This window comes from Dermacentor albipictus, chromosome 5 (genome assembly GCF_038994185.2).
Source record: "Dermacentor albipictus isolate Rhodes 1998 colony chromosome 5, USDA_Dalb.pri_finalv2, whole genome shotgun sequence".
NCBI lineage: Eukaryota > Metazoa > Arthropoda > Arachnida > Ixodida > Ixodidae > Dermacentor > Dermacentor albipictus.
The window spans coordinates 39,859,205-39,873,439 of NC_091825.1; the positions used below are offsets into that span (position 1 = coordinate 39,859,205).

A 14,235-nucleotide genomic window follows, 5' to 3' on the forward strand; every position below is an offset into this window, starting at 1 on the left:
TCGCACACTATATTTGCGGATAATACTCTTTCTGCGTCGGCCCTATAGGAAGGTATCTTATCCGCGATCACATTAAAAGTGACTCTTCAGTACCTCCCTCCTGTTTGTGCCGGTGTATGACTTTACTAATTGTTTGCCTCTGATTATGCTTTGTCTGTGCGTCACCTAGGAGGTGCTTGAGGAGGTTCCACTTTACCTCCTGAGCGCATGGACCCATCTACTGCCCCGTAGACCTCTTCCCATTGTAGTCTATTGAGCTCTGCGCAATATCTCTCGATCTCTCTATTGAGCTCCGCAACCTTTCTTCTCCACCTGCGATTTAACCTTTGTGTTTTCCACCTCATTAGAATTGACGATTTAGCCTCCAACAGGTGCCCTAGGTGCGGATTCATTCTTGGGACATCCGCTTCCGTTTGTACTACCTTAGTAGCCCTCTCAACGTCCTTCGTTAGCGATTTGATGGTCTCGCCAAACGAGGAAAAAATGCTCGTTCACTCCTTCCTAAATTTCCTGAACTCCTCCCAGCCCGTGACTTGAAATACCTTGGCCGGTCGGGCATCCCCCCATAAAGTTACCACTACTATGAAGTGGTCACTGCCCAGGTTCTCCTGCTCATTGGCCCACGTTACGTTACCTACGTTTCCTACACATGCGAACTCAGGTGTTGTGTCTCGGAAACTGATGTGCCCAGCCTAGTGGGGAACCCTGTGTCAGTGATTACTGAAAATTCGAGATCATCCAGGAGCCTCGCCAGGTTCTCTCCTTTTGCAGTCCGTCTGACGTAGCCCAAATGCATTATAAGGGCCATTAAAGTCCCCGCAACTATCAGAGGAGAGTGCTTGGCTATCGACGTCGCCATCCTAAGCAGGGAGTCAGATGTCTGTCTCTGGTCCGACGACGAGCTATAGACTTTAAGCAAAAGACGCTCCGCTTAAGACGCCCATGTGCTATAACCTCCACGAAAAGGGCATCCATCGCACCCCGTCCAGATTGTATTGGATGTTCAATAAAGGCGAGATTTTTTTTATAATCATAGCTAGTCATCAGCCTCCCTCGTTTCTGCCTGACACAGTGTTGAAGCCAGAGAGGGTGGGGTCGTCACAAAGTGTCTCCTGTAATAATAAAATCTGTGGCTTTTCCACCTCATTCGCCAAAAGTCGCCGTAGCGGAGCCTTGCGCCTTTGTAAACTAGCGCAGTTCCACTGCCACATTACCAGCTTTTTGTGATCGCCCGTCCATGATGCTACATTAGCATGCCTTGCTGCACAGCCGGAGCAACCTCGGAGTGATTCACTACCTTGCTTTGCGCTCGGACCTTGGCTTTGGCCGTAATTGCCGCCTTTTTTTCTATGTACTGTTACTCTTTAGACCAAAAGCTTTACGCTCTCCTGATTTACTCTGCTTATCCAATGTAGTTCCTCCAACATCTTCCTTTGCTGTACCTCTCCCGCACACGTTTCCGAGACGCTCTCGTCGTCAAGAAGGGGGCCTTACGCTTTGCTTTAGTGAGTGCTACATATGTTCGACTACCGGTGGCGTCTGGCCGCTCGCATCTATTTCAATGGTCTTTGGGTTTGCCTTGGCGGATTTGAGTCAGCGTAACTCCTCTCTAAGCTCGTTCACTTCCTTTAGTAATGCTTCCACGTGCGATCTACTACCATGCTCTGGCGAATTCGACCGCGTTACCTCCGTGGGTCTCTGTAGCTCCTTCTTCGTCGTCCCTTTGACACGATCTCCCCAGGTAGGCTTCTCCTGGATCCTGACGCTGGCAGCCGAGCGACCACTTGATCTGGAGCACTGCCTAATTGCATCGCGCTTCCGCGCAGCTGGCGGGCGAGAGCGGCTCCTTTCGGTGTTGCGCTCCTGCACAGCTGGCGTACGTGAGCGGCTTCTGTCGCCCGCCGTGATGACGTCGGTTTCCCGGTTCAGCTGCTCGGTGCGTCGACGCCGCCGCAGCCGTCTTCTTCTGACGAAATATGGAACTTGAAATTTCTCCGCACACTTTTTGGCCGCTGTGGGGTGTGGGCCACTGCACAACGTCCATTTAGGATCACACTGGTGAGATTCCGCAGACAATCGTTTGCCGTAGGTGTGACACTACTTGCTTCCCGGGTTGGGACACACGTCAGCCCGGGGTCCCAGTCCTCTGCAACCGTAGTAGACTTTCGTGTGCCATCGGTAGGGCGTGCAGCGAAATATACTCGCGCTGCATGCCACGTAGCTGGGCACCCTCATTTCCTCGAAAAGTACCGCCAGCACTGTAGTGTTCTTGATCCGCCTGGCCTACAATGCGCCCGGATTCCGATGATTAACAATTCTCGCTCTGACTTCAGCCTCGCTGACTTCCACGTCGACTCCTCTTATGACACCTCTACACGTGTTCTCGGGTGGGGCCAGGTACGCCGCCACCCCCAACGTGCCTTCACCGGGCCTGATTCGCTGCCCTCGGGCGTGCGCGTCCGCGTTTTTCTCATGAGGAGTACAGACCGCAAAATGTTCTGAACTCCATTGGGACACATCGTGTCCTCTTCGATTGTGGCCGGAGCCAAGGATGCCGCCATGGCCATGTCTTGCTGAAAGCGTATTTTACTGACCTTGTTTACATTCAGGCCATCGCGTGGTCTGACAATGATGGGAAAAGAGTCCCTCGGCAGTCAAGGCAGCCTCGAAGCAGTGGTGACGCGTCGTATCGCGTCGCGTGGTGCGGCGGTGTGGTCACCCTCCCTCCGTCTCCACTTGTATTTCCACCATCTTGAGCCGAAGAATAGTCTTCCCTGCGCCTGCCGGGCCTGCGGCCGTACGCTACCTCCCATTCTGGGTGGGATGCCTCTTCTTCAGTAATATCTTCTCCTTCCACAACGTCTATCCTCTATTGAAAGTCTCACATGCGCGGGAGTAGGCCTAAGTCTACCTTCGCCGTGTTTCAAAACCTCTTAGAATGGCGAAACGCCCTCCCAGCGACGAAAATCCGACATCGGTAGATTCCTCTTGACTCACCCGGTTTCGCAGGGTGAAGCACTCGAGAACACTGATGAAAGCAGGAGCCGATGTCAAAGTGTCAACACTACTCGACTTCTTCTTTCTTGCCCATGTACCCTGACAATTTTCGATTTATCTGGGGCAGAACTGAGCCCGCTGGTCCTGGCACATTTTCAACTGGTGTTTCAGCCGTTTAGAATGTCTACTGCTTGCTAGCCAGGGATCGGTGGGTTGACCCTAAAGTGTTATCAGCCGCATATAGGGCGCATCAAAACGGCGGTACAGCATCCAGTGCCCACGCTAGCTTTTCTCGTCCCTGTGAGCAAAGCCTTTATGTAATCAAATGTGTTTTCAAAACAGCCGATGTTCTTTACTTCTGATAGGTTGGTCTTACGCGAGATGTTGTTGAAGGCTGCTTTTAGATCAAGGATTAGTATTAAATGTTTTCCTCCTTTGAGTATGGAGCTTCCTTATGTAAAAGGAGTAAAGTGTCTTGAGTGTAAAGGCCGCTACGCAAACCCAGCATAGCGGCTGAGACTAAGCCTTTGTCCTCTACCGAACTTTGAAGCCGCGTGTGAATAAGCCGTTCAAAAAGCCACACCACCTTGGAGGAAGTCATATGTATGGGTTTGATTGCCGGTAGCGTAGATTCTTCCCGGCTTTCAGTATCAGTACAATTTTGGCTTCTTTTCGTTCGTTGGGGATTTTCCCTTCGAGAAAATAGTGTTCTTTAAAAGGTTTTGCCATTGCCTTTATGATCTCATCACTGAGGTTCCCAATCATTGCGTTTGTAATTCCACCTGCACCAGTGGAAGTATTTCTCTGCCGCATACACCTCTCCCTTGATTATGGGGCGTCGATTCTTGTTTTTATATATGTGTAGTTCATTTGACTCGAACTAGTATTGCTGTTTGGTCCAATCTATGTCTTTAAATTCTTGTAATAATTCCTCATCTGTACCCAAAAACTCCGACATTATGTTTTGTAATGTTCTGCTCGTCGGCGCTTTTGTTTTTTAATAGGGTGGAGCAGCCCCCAGGATTGCGCACTTTTTCTTGCAGTGCTCAGAGCGTGCTACAGCGAGCTTCAGAGCTAGATCCATCACTCTTTTACAATTGTCATAGCAAATTATTCGCCTCGATCGCAAGAGTAGCGATTCTGCGAAGAAGGTTCCCATTCTACTTTGGATTTTCCACTTCTTCAGTAGGCTGTGCCAGCTCTTCCGCAGGTAGAGCAGGTGCCTGTCTACTGCAGGCGTCTCTGCTGTTCGTGCGATGCGTTTATATATTGTTATTTGTGTGTTGATCTTATTCATTCTGAACTATTCCCCATCGATTATTGTATGGAGTCGGGTGGGGGATCGTATCTTTGGAACCTTTCCCGGTCAGTGAACACCACGTCTCCAATGACCATGCATAGTTTTGTGGTCGAGAAAGAAATTCTCATTCAGGGGTGATCGCTGCTTATATACTGTTCGAGGTTTGTGCAGTTGGTGTCCTTAATATTACGTCCGAAGGGGAGGTCTGTCAACGTGTCTGTACTTACATGCTACCCCTCCTAGTACGTGTGGTGGGTAGTGCAATTAGGCTGAACTCTAGTTTCGATATGACGTATTCAAGGCGCATTTAGTGGCAGAATACTTCGGGTAACTGCAAGCGGTGCTCGATGCGTTAGACTCCCCACACCAGGAACCTGACTGTATCCGTAGGGGGTGCGGCAAAGTCCTCTTTTTTATCGTGAAGACTACTGTACAGATTTACTATCACAGTTCTCCCCTTGCCTCTCTTCATAGAATGGAGGCTACTTATTTTATTATTTATCTCTAGACATTCCCTGTGCGCTACGTTTCCTGCACTATTCTTGCTAACGAGCCAACTTCTTGCAGGCATATTACGTCTGGCAGAATCAGTGCAGAGTTTATCTAATTTTGGAGCACTGCTGGGCGCTTCTGAAAATTGCAATAGTTTCGCCCCCAAATCTTTAATTTGTCAGCACTTTTAATATTTGTTCATGTTACATTGACGTGTCCGCGTCATCGTGGCCCGCGTTTGATGGTTTGTCACCAACCGCAGTGGAGAGGGGGCTATTGTTTGTTGCCCACTGCAAGCCTCCTTTGGCTTCGTTAACATACTGCCTCTGAGTTCTGTTCTTCTCCGATGAAAGCTTTAATTCCCGTCAGCTTATTCGCTGAAATTCATACAACTTTCCTACGTCCTCCCTGTTTTCCTAAACCTCAGTCTGCACTTCCTTTACTAGTTAGATACGTTGCGAGCTGGTACCTAAAATCTCTTTTACTATTCCTTCGCTCATTTCTATTTACTCTTCGTATGTAAGACGCTTTCTCAACTCTTTGAAACCGTGGCTGGGGTTCCCCACCGACGACGAGGTTTTATTTACAATACGGTACTGTAAGGCCTTACGGGCTGTTAAAGGGAAAGCTTTAATTTGATTTTAAGTGTTCCACTGGCAGTTTCGAATTTTTTCTTTATTGATGAGATTGCCCATACGTATTGCGTACTGCGGGGCTATTTGATTGCTAAGCTGTTTAATTTCCTGAGTTAAACTTTTGTTCTCTTCTATAATTTATTTGTACTGATGGCCATAAATTATTGGAGCACTGGGCGACGTGGCCCTCACGCAGCCCACCTGGTTTATTGCTTTGTCGGTGGTGGCTGCCGCTTTCTTCTCTTTCATGGCCTGAGGGGAACCCTTCTCTCCACTGCTTCTTGATGTTTTCTTCAGGCTAGGTTCCCGGAGGTCTCCTAGGGTTTATTTAATTTAGTTGGTTCTTACTGGGTAACTTGATCTCGACCTTGCCGGGGCTCTCGATCCTTGCCGGCTCTGCTGCGCCGCTCCTTCTCTGTCGGAGCTCAACCTGCGAGGAAGTTTTTACTGGTGTTGCTCTTGCTGTGGAAATTCCCTCTCCACATTGGTCCATTACGTTTATCTTCGGGGCTGCTCCACTCGCGATATTCGGGGAGCGAGGTATTCTGTTATTTTTCTACACGATTTGTCTCCCGTAGCGTGCTCCTCACCGCTTCTCGGGACACATTGGTGTCCTTGGTTAGGATTAGAATCGCCACACTTGGAGCATTCTTTGGCGGTTGGGGTCAGGCACACGTGCTTTGTATGTCCTGTTGACCGAGAGATCTTTCGAATTTGTATCATGGGCCTATATGGTTAACAGATTGCCTCTGAACCCATGAAATAGAGGTACCTACGTAGTATCTGGCCTGTGTGGTTATTATTACTGACTTCGAAGAGCCCAGCATCCCGGCTCTCTCTGTGTTTGCCCCTTCTAGACATATACATAGGGTGTGCGTCAGTTCTGCCTGGCTCGTTTCGGGTGGCAGTCCGTGATCGGTACCTCGGAAGACGTTCTTAGGGTCTGCCACGTACGTGATAAAGGGGTGAATCTGTCCCCTGATTTTCTCGGGCTGATCTCTGCCATCCTTCCTGTCACTTGCTCGTGTGATGTCAATGATGTTTGATTCGAAGTGGAACTGCAATAAAAAATCTGTCCCCTCCAAATTTGTTCCCGCAGACCTCTTTCACTGGAATAGAGAGCACTGATCCGAGTAGATTATTGAATGTGAGACCCTCGTGTGGTCTCGCAGTTATCTTTTATCCTCCTTTCGAAGTGGCGGTGTGCCGCGACGCATTCTACGGCCGAAATCACGCGTGGCGTGGCGTTCCCCTCTTGCGGTGAAGACCGAGTTTTCTGGCGATCTTTAATTTTTGTTTTTGGTTCCCTTCTGGTCTTTCTTCACGCTTTTCTAATTTGTGTTTTTTAGTATGCCTTAAAGCATTGTGTGCCAGTCGTTTTCTGTGCACACACGAGGGAGACCTGCCTCGGGGTTCTTCTCGTTGTCAAGAGATAAGTTAGTCCACTCCCGCGTTTCCTTATTTAATTCTGATCCTTGCGACATACTACATGCTTCGTTTGGATGATTCTCCAACGCAAGAGAGGGGTAGGAAGCTCCTCGTCAAATTCCATATGATTGAGAGGTCGTAAAGACTCTTTAGGCATGATCGGCTGAAGCAATGAAATGGGTCGACCACTGCATTGTGCTGCGCTTAGTTAGGCTTACTTGTTTCTCGCCAATAACGTGCATTTATGCAATGAAAATCCTGATGTTACGTAAATATGCCTAACTTTTGGTTTCCTACTTGCTGCAGGAATGTCAGAAAAAATCCGCTTTATGTTAGACCATCGGCGCACACAGTCGTCGCCACATCCAGTACATGAGAGTGTCCCCAAGCCACTGGCCGACGCCGTTCTTAGAGTTGGCCCTGTGTGTACCTCGTTTTTTCTGTTGTTGACATTTCCTAGGGGAAATATCTCTAGGGGAATATTTATAGGGATACACAGGTCTTAGAAAACGCACGGGAAAGCTTGTAGTAGGGGTGTGCCAAATCAAATTTGGGGGTGGGTCAACTAAAAAATTAGAAGTGGGCCAACCTAGAACTTGAGAACTCGCAGTGGGCCGAGTTAGATTTGGCCGTGAGCTAATCTAAATTTTCCGATACGCCAACTTAACTTGTAAGGTTGGTCAAATTAAAACTTGGGGGTGGAAAAACTTTTGGGCGTGGCCCAAATATAAGTTTTGAAGTGCCCCAATTGTAAATGTGTGTGGGGGGGGGGACTTGAAATCTAGCGCTGCACCCAAATTGACCTTTGGGAGTGGCCCAAATAAACTATCAAAGTTTCCAACCTGAAATTTGAGGATGGCGCAGCCTAAATTTGGGAGTAGTTGGATTGGAAAAACTTTAATAAAAGTCCTGCAGGACGCACGTCAGCGCGCAGTGGGCGTCTCCCACGCAGGGACCGACAGGGAATACCTGGCGGCCGCTGCGCGAGCCTGCTGGACGGCCCATTGCTGGTCTTGTAGGAGCGGGCTTGTTAGGGTCTTCTCCCACTTGTCGGAGGTAGAGTCGGGCGGAGCGTTCCTGCACTCCCAGAGCACGTGTGCGAGTGTCGCCGTGACCCCGCACGAGGGGCACGCATCGTCTGGGTAGACGTCCGGATAGATTATGTGTAAGGTGGCCGGGTTTGGATAGGTATCCGTCTGTAATAAGCGTAGCGATAGCGCCTGCGGCCTGTTTAGTTTGGGGTGCGGGGGCGGAAAGAGGCGTCGTCCCAAGTAACAGTGTTTGGTTATTTCATTGTAGGTTATTGGGGCATCCCTGTTCGTCTCCAACTCATCGAGACGTAGTTTCCCGGGGGTGACGGCGCGGTCGGTAAGCGCGCGCGCAGCGTCGTGGGCTGTCTCGTTGAGGCTGGGCGGGGCGCCCGGAATCCGACCCAGGTGGGCGGGAAACGAGATGACGGTGTGGTGTTTGAGGGTGCTTGGATCAGCGCCGCGGAGGATGCGTAATGCCTTGACGGAGACGACTCTTCTCTCGAACGCTTTGATGGCTGGTGTCGAGTCGCTAAATATTGTGGTTCGCTTATCATCGAGCATTGCCAGGGCTATGGCCACTTGCTCCGCCACCTCGGGATCACGTGTGCGTACCGTGGCGGCGTTTAAAGTCCGTTGCGAGGACGTGACCGCTGCCGCTGCGAAGGCTCGGTTGCATCGGTAGGCGGCGGCGTCCACGAAAGCGACGTCATCCGCTTTCTTGTTTACTCGTTTGAGGAACGCGGTGGCCCGGGCTTGGCGCCTGCCTCGACTGTGTTCCGGATGGACGTTTCGCGGAATGGGCGCGATCGTGATCAGGTCGCGGAGCTCGCGGGGAACCGGCGTAAGCTCCGGTAGATCCTGGGTGTTCAGTGGGTAGTACCCGAGCTCGCGCAAGATGTGACGGCCGGTCTTCGTCATCGTCAGTCGTATCATCTGCGCTCTCTTTTGAGCCTCGGCGATCTCTTCGAGGGTATTGTGCACCCCGAGCTCGAGGAGTCGATACGTTGGCGTCGTGATCGGGAGCCCAAGGGCCCGCTTCACTACCTTTCGGATTAGTGCATTGAGCTTGTCACGCTCCGATTGTTTCCACTTATGCATTGCTGCGACGTAGGTGAAGTGACATAGGGCGAACGCATTTACGAGACGCAGCAGATTGTCTTCTTTGAGGCCGTGGTGACGGTTGGCCACCCTGCGTACAAGTCGTATTGCGTTCTCCGTCTTTGTCGTCAGCTTGTGGACCGTTTGGATGTTGGATCCGCCTGCCTCGATAATCATTCCCAGTACTCGGATGGAGTCAACCCTGGGGATTGGGCGACCGTGTCTGGTGCGGACAGTGATGTTGCGCTCGGTGGGTGGTTTCCATCCGTTAGGCCTTTTGCCTCGTCGTTTTGGGCTGTACAACAACAACTCCGATTTGGCGGAGGAGCACTTGAGGCCCGTGTGGTCGAGGTAGGATTCGGCAGTTTCGACTGCCTCCTGCAGAGCGGATTCGATAAAGCCATCCGACCCCGCAAAGCACCAAATGGTGATGTCGTCCGCGTATACCGTATGGTTGAGGCCTTGTATCTTCGACAGGCGTTCGGAGAGCCCAATCATCACCAGGTTGAACAGCGTCGGCGAGAGGACGGAGCCCTGGCGGCTGCCACGCTGTCCGAGCTCGACTTTTTCCGACGTGAGGTCTCCGACATGGAGCACGGCCTTGCGACGGGTTATGAAAGAGCGGACGAACTCGTAGAACCGGCGCCCGAGCCCTAAGGCCGTGATCGCCTTTAGTATTGCCGAGTGCTGGATGTTATCGAAAGCCTTCTCCAAGTCAAGGCCAAGTATGGCGCGCGTGCCCCAAGTAGTCCCGGCGTCTATGATTTGGTGTTTCAGGAGAAGCATCGTATCCTGAGTCGAGAGCCCGCGTCTGAAGCCGATCATGTGGTGTGTGTAACAGTCCTGGTCTTCGAGATACCGGCCGACTCTGTTGAGTACGACATGCTCGGCCACCTTACCCACGCACGACGTTAGCGAGATGGGGCGAAGGTTATCGACGCCAGGCGCCTTGCCCGGTTTCGGAATGAGGATCGTCTGGGCTAGTTTCCAGGCATCAGGTAACTCGCCCCGCCCCCACACGTCATTGATGGCGTCCGTGAGGTACACGACCGAGGGGTCGTCTAAGTTCCGCAGGAGCTTGTTGGTTATGCCATTGGGGCCTGGGGCGGAACGGCCGTTTAGTTCATGGAGAGCCCGGCGTATCTCTTCGACGGAAAAATCGGCGTCTAGGAGACTGTTGTCGGTACCGGTGTAATAGGGATATAGGGTCGGCGGGCCTTTGGGTATCGGCAGGTACTTATGCACAAGCGTCTTGACGATGTCATCCGGCGAAGCGGTGCCTTTGGCAGGGTGAAGGACTTTGGTGAGCGAGTGGCGCTGTTTTGTGCGGGTGTTGGTGTCGTCGAGCAGGTGTTTGAGGAGGTTCCACGTCTTCCCGTTGCGGACCTGTCCGTCGACGGAGTTACACACCTCGTCCCATTGCTGTTTGGATAGGGTGCTGTAGTGTTCCATTATGGTCTGGTTCAGATGTGCAATGCGTTTGCGGAGCCTGCGGTTGAGACGCTGGCTCTTCCATCGTGTCATTAGAGACTGTTTGGCTTCGAGCAAGTGGGCGAGTCGGCTGTCCATCTTCTCGGTTGGCATATTCGTGTTAAATGTTTTCGCGGCCTTAACAACGTCGGCCTTGAGCTGAGCCGTCCACGTCGCGAGGTTCGGGGCAGTGTCTGGAGGGAGTCGTGAGGCGCGAGTCTTGCGAAAGAAGTCCCAGTCGACCCACGTGTACGACGTGGGCTTCCTGACGATGCTGGGTAAGTGCACGGCCAGTATGAGATGGTCGCTGCCAAGATCCTCCGCAAGATTGGACGAGCGGGCATCGGCTGTGTTCTTCACGAAGCAGAGATCCGGAGTGGTGTCTCTGTGCGTGGATGTGCCGATACGGGTAGGAAACGCCTTGTCTATCACTAGGGTGAGATCGAGCTCGTTCGCATGCTGCCACAGCGCGGTGCCCTTGGGGGTGTCATATACGTAACCCCAGGTGCGATGCGCAGCGTTGAAGTCGCCAGCAATGACGAGCGGGTTTGAGCCAGCAAGACGTATGGCTCTCTGGAAGAGGCGTCGGAAACGGTGACTCGCTTGTCTGGGGCTGCTGTACACGTTGAGTACGTACACACTTTGTCGGGACGCGTCGCTTGGGAGAATCTCCGTCATGACGTTGTCCACCTCGGACGTGCCGAGGTCATGCGCGAGGCAGGTGAACTTTTTAGAGACCAACGTGGCAGTACCACGTCCTCCCGCGAGGCCTGGTAACCACTGGTAACCGGTAAACGTGGCGGTGTGTGTTAAAGTTTCTTGCAGAAGGATTACGTGGGGCTTGGCATCGTGGATACGTAGGTATTGCTGCAGGGAGGCTTTCCGTGCAGTGAAACTCCTGCAGTTCCACTGCCAGATGCGGAACGCTTCATCTCGCCTGGCCATGTTGATGCTTGTGGGGATCGGCCCGGGCGCTTGACGGTTGGAAGGGGGCGGCATGTGTGGGTGGATTGAGCGTGGGGTGTTGTGTCGAGACCGGCTTAGCAGCGTCAATGGCGGGGGCTACGACGTTTTCGAGATAGTGTTCGACTATCCCCAACCGATTACCGTGGGCCGTGAGGGTTGACTGTACGCGGGCCATATTCTCTCCGAGAAAGTGGAGGCTCTCTTTAATTGCCGACAGCGTACTTTTAATCTCCTCTAACTCGGGTTTCAGTTCAGGTATGGCGTGAGCTACGGCTCGTTTCTTGGGCGCGCTCTCGCCGTCCGCGCTATCAGCGCTAACAGGGTGTGGCGGTGGTGACGGGGCTACTGCCTTCGCAGCGTTTTCGGCGGCGGGCGTTTTCGGCTGCGCGCGCGCTCCTGTCGTTCTGTAGTTCGGCAATCGCGGCAGTAAGTTTGAGGATTGTCTCTTTCATAGCGGCGTTTTCGCGTTTGAGTAACGCTATCTCGGATATGTTGGTGTCTGTAACGTGCTCTGGGAGTGAGCCCGACCCTACCTGTGATGTGATGTCGGTCCTTCTTCCCCGGACGACATCTGTCCAGGTGAGGGAACCTCGTTTCTTGTTGCTTGTTGGTGGTGCCGGTGAGCTTGGCAGTGGTTGACAAGAGGGCTCGGAGCGGGATCCAGAACGGGACCCGGGCCCGGACTTGGAGCGAGAAATGGAGCGGTCCCGAGATGCGCCGCGCGGCGCACCGCGGGAGCGGGCCCGTGGTCGGCTCCGGGATGTCGATGCCCGCCTGGGGTGGCTCCGAGATCGGCCCCTGGATCTAGAGTGGGATCGGTCGTTGTCAGCGGCCCGGGCACTGCCAGGAAGTTGCGCGTAGGCGTCTTCGTTGGTAGCGATGGCGGACTTGGGTATTGTAGTGCAGTCGTCACCGTTCCTCGTCGAGCGTGCTCTCTCCCATCGCCGTCGACGGACCACGTATGGCATGTGGTAGCGTTCCTTGCAGGCTTTGTCGGCGGAGAGATGGGGGCCACCGCATAGCTTACATTTGGGTGCACAGTGATGCTCCCGAGTGGGGTTTGGGGCACCACAGCCTCGGCAAATAACGTCCCCAGGGTTTGGGCACACGTCCGCACGGTGGCCGAGCCGACCACAGGCGTAACATATGTCGACCTGCCTGCGGTACAGCGTGCAGTGCATGAGGAGCGAGCCATAGCGCACGAAATTGGGCACTCGATGGCCATCGAATGCCACGATTGCTGCGGTGGTAGTGCCTACGCGCTTGGCGGCCAATGCCAGTGGATTTCTGTCATTGACGATTTTCGAGTCAGTGTCCGTCGGCCCATCTTCCACGGGGACCCCGCGGATGACTCCTTTACAAGTGGACTGTGGTGCCGCTTCGTAGGCGCTGATCTCGTGGGTGACGCCTTGGATGCAAATTTGCTTTACCCGCGCGTAGCGGTTAGCATTTTCTCTGAGCGGAGTGCTTGCCACTAAGATATTCTGTTTGTTGTTGGGGCAAAGCGTGTCCGAGTGTTGTTGTGCCGGGCTGAGGCCAGCCGAGGCGGCAATGGCGTCGGCAACCACCACAGGGCCAGCCTTTGCTATGTTAAGTCCCCCACAGGGCCTTATAATAATACGGATGTCATCTTTTGGCAACGGCAGCATTCTGCTCGCGCGGATGATGGTGTTTTTAACGTTTTCACGGCCGCGGGTCTCCGTTCCTCCACGTTTCAGCACGCCATATGGCGGAGTATGGTTAACGCTCTCACGTTTGGCTGCGGCGCGGCGATACGTGGCAGTCTGCCAGCCTTGATCCGGGGTGATGTCCGCCAAGGTAATGTCATCCCCAGCCACTTGGTATTCCATGTCTCAGCACAATGATTGTAGCCCATGCAGCGGCGGCGACGTCGTGGAAGAGAGAACAACGCGCCAGAAGCGTCGCCACGCTCGACACGTTGGATTAGAAGCTCCCCTCGTTAGGGCTAGCGAGGCGGCGGCCGTGTGACGATGGCAAAACCGCTGTAGATGGTAGAGATAAACACTCACAGTGTCCAGGAAAGTGTCCACAGGGTCCGTGCAACTTCACAAAGCCGTGTTGCACAAATATTTCCTTGAAATCGCGAAACATCGCCACGAAAACATTGGTAGAAACAAGAGCCGAATAGAATTCGTCTTAGCACTCTGGCGTCTTCTTCTTCCTCCCCCCTATCGTGGAATTTGAATGTGGGCCAAGTTGAAACCTGGGAGGTGGTCAAGTTTATTTGGGGGGGTAGGCCAACTTAAATGTCTCGGTGAGCAATTTGAAATTTGGGATGGGCTAACTTGAAATTTGGATGGGCTAACTTGGCTAACAAAGGTTTGGCGGGGGGGAACTTCAATTAGGGGTTGGCAGACCTTTAATGTGGGGGTGGGTGAACTGAAATTTGGCGTGGGCCAGCCATTATTATGGTGTGGGCCGCCTTAGATTAGAGAGTGTGCCAATTGAAATTTAATGTTTGCCAACAAAACATTTCAAGTTGAGCCAACCTCCACGTCAAAATTTCAAGTTAAGCCAGTGCAAAGTTTAAACTTAGGCATTTGCAAATTTTGGTTGACCCACCCGAATGTTTCAAGTTCGCTCATATCCAAATATTAGTTGGTCTACCCCTAAACTTCACAGTGACCCATCCCGAAATACCAGTTGGCCCACTACCACTATATGCTTCCCTTGGCGTGTTAAACGGCCCCGTTGTATCCCTATGGGTATTCTCTCTGACGAATGTAATTTTTTATTTACTATTGCCTAAAATCAGCAACGATTGGCGGTGGTGTTTCCACTCTTTGGCCAAAAACTG

General features: G+C 52.5%; 2 protein-coding genes across 2 annotated transcripts in view; one reads left to right on the forward strand and one right to left on the reverse strand.

Annotated features, from left to right (window-relative positions):
- Window positions 1-1,825, reverse strand: part of LOC135896858 (uncharacterized) — a 38,582-nt gene extending 36,757 nt beyond the window's left edge. Inside the window, exon 1 of the mRNA XM_065425362.2 lies at window positions 1,687-1,825. The gene's annotated coding sequence lies outside the window, so the exon portion shown is untranslated. The remainder of the gene's footprint in view (window positions 1-1,686) is intronic.
- LOC135896855 (uncharacterized) overlaps window positions 1-14,235 on the forward strand; it is a 514,087-nt gene that overhangs the window by 40,570 nt on the left and 459,282 nt on the right. The gene's annotated exons all lie outside the window — the stretch shown is intronic.